This window comes from Carassius auratus, chromosome 20 (assembly GCF_003368295.1).
Source record: "Carassius auratus strain Wakin chromosome 20, ASM336829v1, whole genome shotgun sequence".
In the NCBI taxonomy this organism is placed as follows: Eukaryota; Metazoa; Chordata; class Actinopteri; order Cypriniformes; family Cyprinidae; genus Carassius; species Carassius auratus.
In genome coordinates this window covers 11,284,036-11,291,736 of record NC_039262.1, presented here as the reverse complement: position 1 = coordinate 11,291,736, position 7,701 = coordinate 11,284,036, and the positions used below count along the sequence as shown (strand labels likewise).

General features: G+C 37.3%; 2 pseudogenes; one reads left to right on the top strand and one right to left on the bottom strand.

The window, feature by feature from the left end:
* Nucleotides 1-1,510: 1,510 nt before the first annotated feature.
* On the bottom strand, nucleotides 1,511-5,442 carry LOC113120908 (photoreceptor outer segment membrane glycoprotein 2-like; annotated as a pseudogene).
* A 148-nt stretch (nucleotides 5,443-5,590) lies between these two features.
* LOC113120909 (transmembrane protein 179-like) lies at nucleotides 5,591-7,701 on the top strand (annotated as a pseudogene).

The window sequence follows — 7,701 nt, the reverse complement described above, 5'->3', positions numbered from 1 at the left end:
GATGAGGTACGCCGTTTACGTACAATCAGCACGCATTATGACATAAACAAACAACGTTGCTTTTTTATTTTTATTTTGGATATTTTTATTTTGAATGCTTTATTTCCGTAATATTTATTTTTGCGTTGTGTTATTTTTTGACAACGGAGTGGTTACGAATAATAATAATAATAATAATAATAATCATCATCATAATACTACATATTTTATATAATGATGAATGTGTTGCAGTATAAAATATACTTATTTATCACGTGATGTCCTGAAAAGATTACATTAAACGTTCACGTAATCACAAATTACTGTGATTGGTCAATCCTGTCTTTCATTACCAGCGCTGAGAAAAGTAACGTGTACGATGGTACACGTGACAACGTCGTCAATACATACTACTTTAGCAGACGGTTAGTTGGTAGAGTGAGTAGTCTATTTGTTTTTAATCCAGGGTGGAGAAGACGCTGTTAATCGGATGGGTGGCTCGGTAAATCCAAGATAAATGGAGGGGATTGGGTTTTTGTGCACAAAAGTTAAGCATCCTTTGGCTTGCACTGAAAGGAAGAACAAACTTGAAACGCTATAGATTGGAATCAACATCACATCTTTAGTTTTTTTTCTGAAATGTAGGCTATTGACTTATGAAATATAATGGAAATAAAATGTTTTAATAAGCTACATGCTGATAAATACAGCAGAACATTTTTTTTTTATCTAATTGCAAAAAGACACGAGTCCCCCAGGCCCATGTGACCAGCCTTTTTGGAGGACCCCTCTTGTCACCCAAAACATTTTTATAAAGCCGTAAAAAATCAGTTGAATCATAATACAATTGTAATTTGATTTCTTATAGGCTAATTGAGATTTTGTCAACCACTTTACTGCTTTAATTTCTCAGATGTCTGACTTTATTTTTGCATATGAGAAAAATGCCCGATAAAAATTGACAAAGCATTTTGCTTTGAATAGTTGCCAAATATAAGAAAAAAGTAATTGTGAGAAATAAAGCCACACAAGAATAAACACACAATGGGTTTAACATATTTCAAAACAATTTAGGCTTATATAAAACAGCTGTGCTGCAATAATGCATTTAGAAGCCACCGTTAGTATTAATAAGTAGCCATCAAGTACAAATTCAACCTTGCCAGATACTGCAAGTCTCCAAAGCAATTTGTGAATGGTTTACTAGAAGAAAAAACTGAAAATGGACCTACAATGAAACAAGTAAAGCAAATGAGTGAGAGAGTCAAAGGCATTTTATACATTATGGATGGTAATAGCTCCTTAGTAATAAAACAAAGGCTTATAATTTAACCCTTTTCAGATTAACCTGAAATGCGTTTATAATTAAGATATTTTTAGGATGGACAAAATGATCTTCATTACAGGGCAGAGGCACAGGGAAGCTTGTCTTCCATTACCATCTTTCTTTACAGCAGTGTTATCCAGTGTTACAAATCAGTCCTGTTCCCCAGCATCTTAAAATGCATTGCACATTTTCATTGTCTTTTTCTTTTGAATGGCACAAGGATTATATTGCAATGCAGTGCCTTTCAGCCGAGAGCTCCTTCACATTATGTTTTATTGTTTCAGGCCATTCTTAACGTCCATTCCTCTTTGTTTGCATCAAGTAAAGAGTCAAAGGCTGCAATGCAGATCACAATCTGCCTCTCCAAGGCTGTCATTGTTAAATGGCTGGTTAAGTCTCAATGTCCAATGTCTCTTGTACTACTGGGCTACAGGGATTTGCTTTACAGGGACGTTCTCTTGTGCTTGCTGGCTGGGTGCTGGGTACATCAATGTTGGGATCGTCATCCACCTGGTAGCATTTTCCCAGGTTCTTGATGATGTTGAAATTATAACGTGCAGTGTCCGCAATGCTGTTCTCCAGAAGCCAGCCATCAGACTCAGAGTCAGGGTCTCCTAACCTCAGCACATTCTCCATGGCCGTCTGAAGATAGCGTACTCCTGTCAACACTGACACCTAGAGAGAGAAAGGAGAAAGGTTTAAGAAAACGAAGAGGCTATAAGTGTTTCTTGCTTATAGAAGGAGGGGTTGAAGTTTCAAATCTCTCTCAACTGACTTTTTATTTTTTATTTTTTATTAAACCATCTGCATCTGTCAGTCAGTAGATATCTGAAAACCCTTGCATTCGACTGGAGATGTTAGACCAATCCATAATGAAAAAATTGTTATAATAGGGATAGATAGATAGATAGATAGATCGAAATACATTGAAGTCTGTAGTAATGGCTGCTGCAAATTCAGTTTTTGCCATCAGAGGAATACAATACAATATATATATATATATATTAAAATAGAAAACAGGCTTAATATCACACCTCAAAAAGCCAGATGATGAGAACTATTAAGCCAATGGACTGCATTATCTGTGTGTAGTGCTCCAGCAGTGCCTGTCTGCAGCCCCTCCGGTTCAGGTTCAGCTCCTCCTTCTGGTATTCGTAATTATAGTGTGCTGAGTTGTTAGTGATTTGATGCTGGATGCAGGGACGAGGAGAATGCAGGCCACAGCAGCTAAATGGCACTCCGTCGATCAGATACTTCCCCTCCACATTACTCCGCAGTCGTTCTGAAGAAGAGTAGAATGCATTAAATAACTTTCTGCAACAATTTTAGTAAACCTGCAGTGGTGGCCAGAATTATTAGAACACTAGTATTTTCACCAGATAAAAAATGGTTTTAAGTCAGTTTATGTCTGTTTTTTGCTGTAGTGTCACTAGGAATATCACTTTACATTTCCATACAGACCCCTCACTAATGTAAGAAGCACCCTCAGTGATTTGATTCTGGAGCCCGGTGGCCTGACATTTTATCTTACCTTTCAGATTTTCCTACCCAAGTTCACTGCCCATGCGCACATCAATATTGCATCCTTTCCCTCATACTAAACAATATTAATTTATCTGCATTACTGTAAGGGTAGGTTCAGGGTTGGGGTAGGTGTAGACGTTAATAAACCATAACTTTACAGTAGCATTGTAATACCCACTGTTTTTAGTGGGAGGTAGGAAAATCTGACAGGGTAGAACAAATCGACAGAACAGCGGGCCTGTTTCCAAACATTCATTTTGCCATTAATTGTAATAATCCAGTGAGATCTTTGTTTGCACAAGGAGTCTGACAACAGGCAGTGCTCCACAAAGAGATCTGATCTCATCCTCATCAGTCTGTCTGGAGTGACATGAAGAAACATAACAAACTGAGACAGACTAAATCCAGAAGAATTGTGGCAAATGTGGTCTCCTGAAGCATCTTGGAAACGTTGTCACAGCTCTTCTGGATTTAGTCTGTCTCAGTTTGTTATGTTTCCTCATGTCATTCCAGACAATGAAGATGAGATCACTGTGGAGCACTGGCTGCTGTCAGACTCCTGATATTTTCTACTGACAAACTACAGCAAAAGATAAAAAATAACTGACTTAAAGCCATTTTTTAGTTGGTGGAATTACTAGTGTTCTAATAATTATGGCCACCACTGTATATTTATGGTATACCCAAAATAAATACTATGTTGTCATTTACTCACCCTCATGTTGTTCCAAACTTGTATGGCTTTCTTTCTAGTGGAACACATTAAAAAATGTCTGTTGAAAGTCAGAGTGGTTGGGTGTTATTTTGGACTTGGCTGACTTTCCTTGTATGGACAAAGTCAACTGAAAGAAAAATTCTTCAAAATATTATCTTTTGTGTTCCACAGAAGACAGAACATCATACAGGTTTGGAATGACATGAGGTGATTAAATGATGTTTTCATTGTAGGTGAACAATGGCTTTAACCGTGTAATATTAAAGTGCATTGTGGTTAGAAATGGACTTACTCCGCAACTCCGCTATCAGTCATATCCAGGTAGCGGTTGCTGATCCACTGAATGTGAAACCAGTCTCGATATCCTTCGTTGCCACAGCACTGAAACTGCATTTGCAGCATGTCCATTGTGCGTTTGATGTAGCAGCGGCCTGGCATGTCCGTATCTTTATAGTAGCGCATGGCGTCACGTAAGCCCAAAAACAGTGACTCCTCCAGATCATTACGCATGCTATAGCACATCAATGCTCCCACGAGGATACAAAATGTAAAGAAAAGGTACATATGATGTAAGGCAGCATCAGCAGCTTCCATCGCAGGAACTTGGTAGTGTCCACACAGTCATAGCAGATCTTTCCCCCAAGGAAGTTGATCGCACAGGCAGTCAAGCCAACAAAGATAAGCATGTTTGGCACTGACACAATCTCTTTTGACATCAGCTCCCGTCTCTTCACAATCTCCACCTTTAAGAACAGACCCAGGCTGAAGAGCGTGACTCCAGTTACCACAGACACCCAGTTCAGTACCCATAAAACCTGGGCCAGTTTGTCTCTGTTTGTCTTCGTAAATGTCACTTTTAAGACTGCCATTGTTGCTTTTATTTGTCTCAGTGGTAATTTTTTTTGTGTCCAGGTGTAAAGCTCATTTTATTTTAGGGTGATATAACATACTGGGTAAATGGGAGAAGACAGGAAATATGTTCCACAGGGAATAGGAAAGTAATCAGGGAGAGAAGGCAAAGAGGGCCACATAAGCAGCTTAGGTTAGGTATTTTTACACTCCTGGATGACGGCCTTAGCTTCATAATAGCACAGGTACTGAAATTAAGATAAAAATGAAACAAAATAAATACATGCATAGTTTACAATGTCTGAAAATGGCCATTTAATATATACTGTATTTATTTGTAAATTTCTATAACTATACTATATACTAATATAATGATACATACTGAAAGATTATTTCTGAGTTGTATGTGCAAGCTTATTTGAGTTCAGTAAATGTAGAAATGTCAATTCTTTTGTTAATATATTTATGTTTATAATGCAACTGTGGCTCATAGTTATTTTTTGTTTTAATACTTATTGAGTATGCGTATGGAGTTAGGTGTAAGTAATCAAGATATTGTCAGCTTGTCAAATGTAAAGTGAATTCCATGTACACAGTCAAAAATCATATTATAAATTATAATTTAACAAATTACAAATAGCATTTTTGACATTAGATGCTACAGAAGGCCATTATATGTTATTCTAGGCACTATTATAATTTAATACCATTCTAAGTTGTATTCATACAACCCCCACCCATTTAAAACCACATAACTTACCTACCCAGATATCAAGTAGCTGAATATGGGCTTGCAATCCATGGATCTTGATTGTAGATGCTGTCATATTGCCTTTTTTGGCATATTTCAGGTAAGGGACCACAGAAGAGGTGAGGAGCAGGTTGAGAGTGAATTGTGTCCAGACTCACTGTGACCTCCACCTAATCCATTTATCCTCAGGATTTAACAGAACTCTTCCAAGCCATCTGGGCCAATCCCAAACGAATAACAATGCTAACACGTTCAACAAGACGTCCACTCTACTGAACAGAACATGGGATATATTATAGTTCTCTTATACTGAATTATTATTCTTTTCTCATTTTGTTGTACAATATTTACTCTTTCTAAATATAATTTATTTAGTTCATATTTAATATTTTCAGCAGTTTACGTAACGATGCTATCATTGCAGTCAAAACGTACAAATGTTAAAAGATGCTGTGAATGCAGGGGTGACATTTGTAGTCGTCGTCCAATAACATTATGCAGGGATCCATCCCCGTCATGCGCAGTAGCCAAAAGCAGTCGCCGGAACGATGGCCGTCGATAATTTTCTCTTTGGCCAGTGTATTCTTTATTTTTTAGCATTTCTTTTCGGTTTCATTTCCGTTGTACCGCTCTCTGAAAACAGCGATGACTTCAAGGGGAAATGTCTGCTGTTTACTGAGGGGATGTGGCAGAATGAGAACATGACAATGGAGAAACAGCGCTTTATAGTTGAAGAATGGGGACCAGAGTCATCCTGCCGCTTCATCACTTTCGTGGGCATCGTGTCTCTCATCCTGTCCGCCGTACAGGCGTGGCGGACCTTTTTCTTCCTCTGCAAAGGCCACGACGAGTAGGCAGCCCATTATTCACTCAGACCGCATTGCATATTAAAACATTCCAATCAATAAATTATGTGTTGTTTATTTGATGTCTTCACATCTCCTGCAGCTCTTTTTCCATGCCTTCTTGAATCTGCTCCTGTGCTTGTTGGTGGTATTTGTGGTGTTTGTAGCTTGTACCATATCCAGTGTTGGCTTCAGTTCATGGTGTGATGCTGTCACTGAAAACGGAGCCATGCCCAGCAGGTAAACTGTTTTAAACCATTTTAAATCAGTTAGAATCAAGCAATATCACACAAGAGTGCAGCACTGTATCTCATGGATGGGAAACAGTCATGCTGTTATTTAGTAGGCTATTACAAAGACCAAGCATATTTTTATGCTTATAGTAGCCTAATATAATCAAAATGTTAATAATAGTAATAATGAAAATTGGGTGATTTTTTTTTTATTTAGCTCTAAAATTTCTTCTCTGCCTTTAATTTATACATTTCCAAAATGTAATCACTTTCAAATTACTTTTGCTTTAAGGCAGCTGTATGCAGTTTTTTGTATTTAGCAAAGTGTTTGTGAAATGAATCCTTCATTTCAACGGTCTTTTTGAAGTGTCCAGTTAGGAAATTTTGGTTTGGAATGACCCTTCTTGTTTATCCTGTTTGAAATGCAGTGATATACTCCCAGAACAGATATTTGGAGGGAGTGTGTGAAAACAAAACAAAAAACAAAAGCCATTAGTCTTATTAAAAGTCCGTGTTCCATCACAATGATTTAGAAACTGATACTTCTAGGTAAAAAAAAAACTTATGGTTGCTTTAAATTTGGTTTATTTCATTCGACAGTTGTAAGGATCTGCAAGACACAGATTTAGAGCTTGGTGTTGACAACAACTCCTTTTATGACCAGTTTGCCATTGCACAGGTAAACATTAATCTTAAAATTACATTCACAAGCAGATATTTACAGTATATATTTCATGAGTCTCTTGTACATAATCTCTGCTTGGTACTAATATGTTCTTTGTTTCACAGTTTGGCCTGTGGTCAGCCTGGTTATGCTGGTTTGGTCTAACAGTACTAGCCTTCCTAAAGGTTTACCATAACCACCGGCAGCAGGAGCTGTTAGACAGTCTTGTTCAAGAGAAGGAGCTCCTGCTAGGTCATCCTTTACAGAAGAGTTCTTACAACAGGAATGCCATGATTTAAACAAAATCTCTCATGTAGTCCATTTACACTGCACGAGTCAGTTTATGGGAGGAGAATTAAATCCTCCGAACAAACATGTTTTTTTTATAAATCATATATCAATCTTTAGATCTGAGTCTTAGTAGATTAAATATTAGCTATGCTCATGTATAAATAAATGATCAGAGAACACCTCATATTCAAAACAGATAGCAGAGTTAGTTTCTACTGTTGTTTAGAAACATCCTTACAGAACTCTCATCAAACTCTTCATGGAATTATCTTTATATTCACTCTTATTTATACATATAAAACACTGTCTGTGAGATATTACGTTGTACCTAATTCTCTTGATAAGGCAGCTGTGCATCAAGGAGACTCAGTAAAGTGTGAATGAGGATGCTGTCTTTGAGCAGATATCACAGCTTCACAGTTCACTCAGATATGAAATGTCTGCTTCACTTAGAAACAAATACTGCCTTTACTGTACATGGGAGCAAAATATAACCAGAAATAAAACTGAATAATTTCTCGTA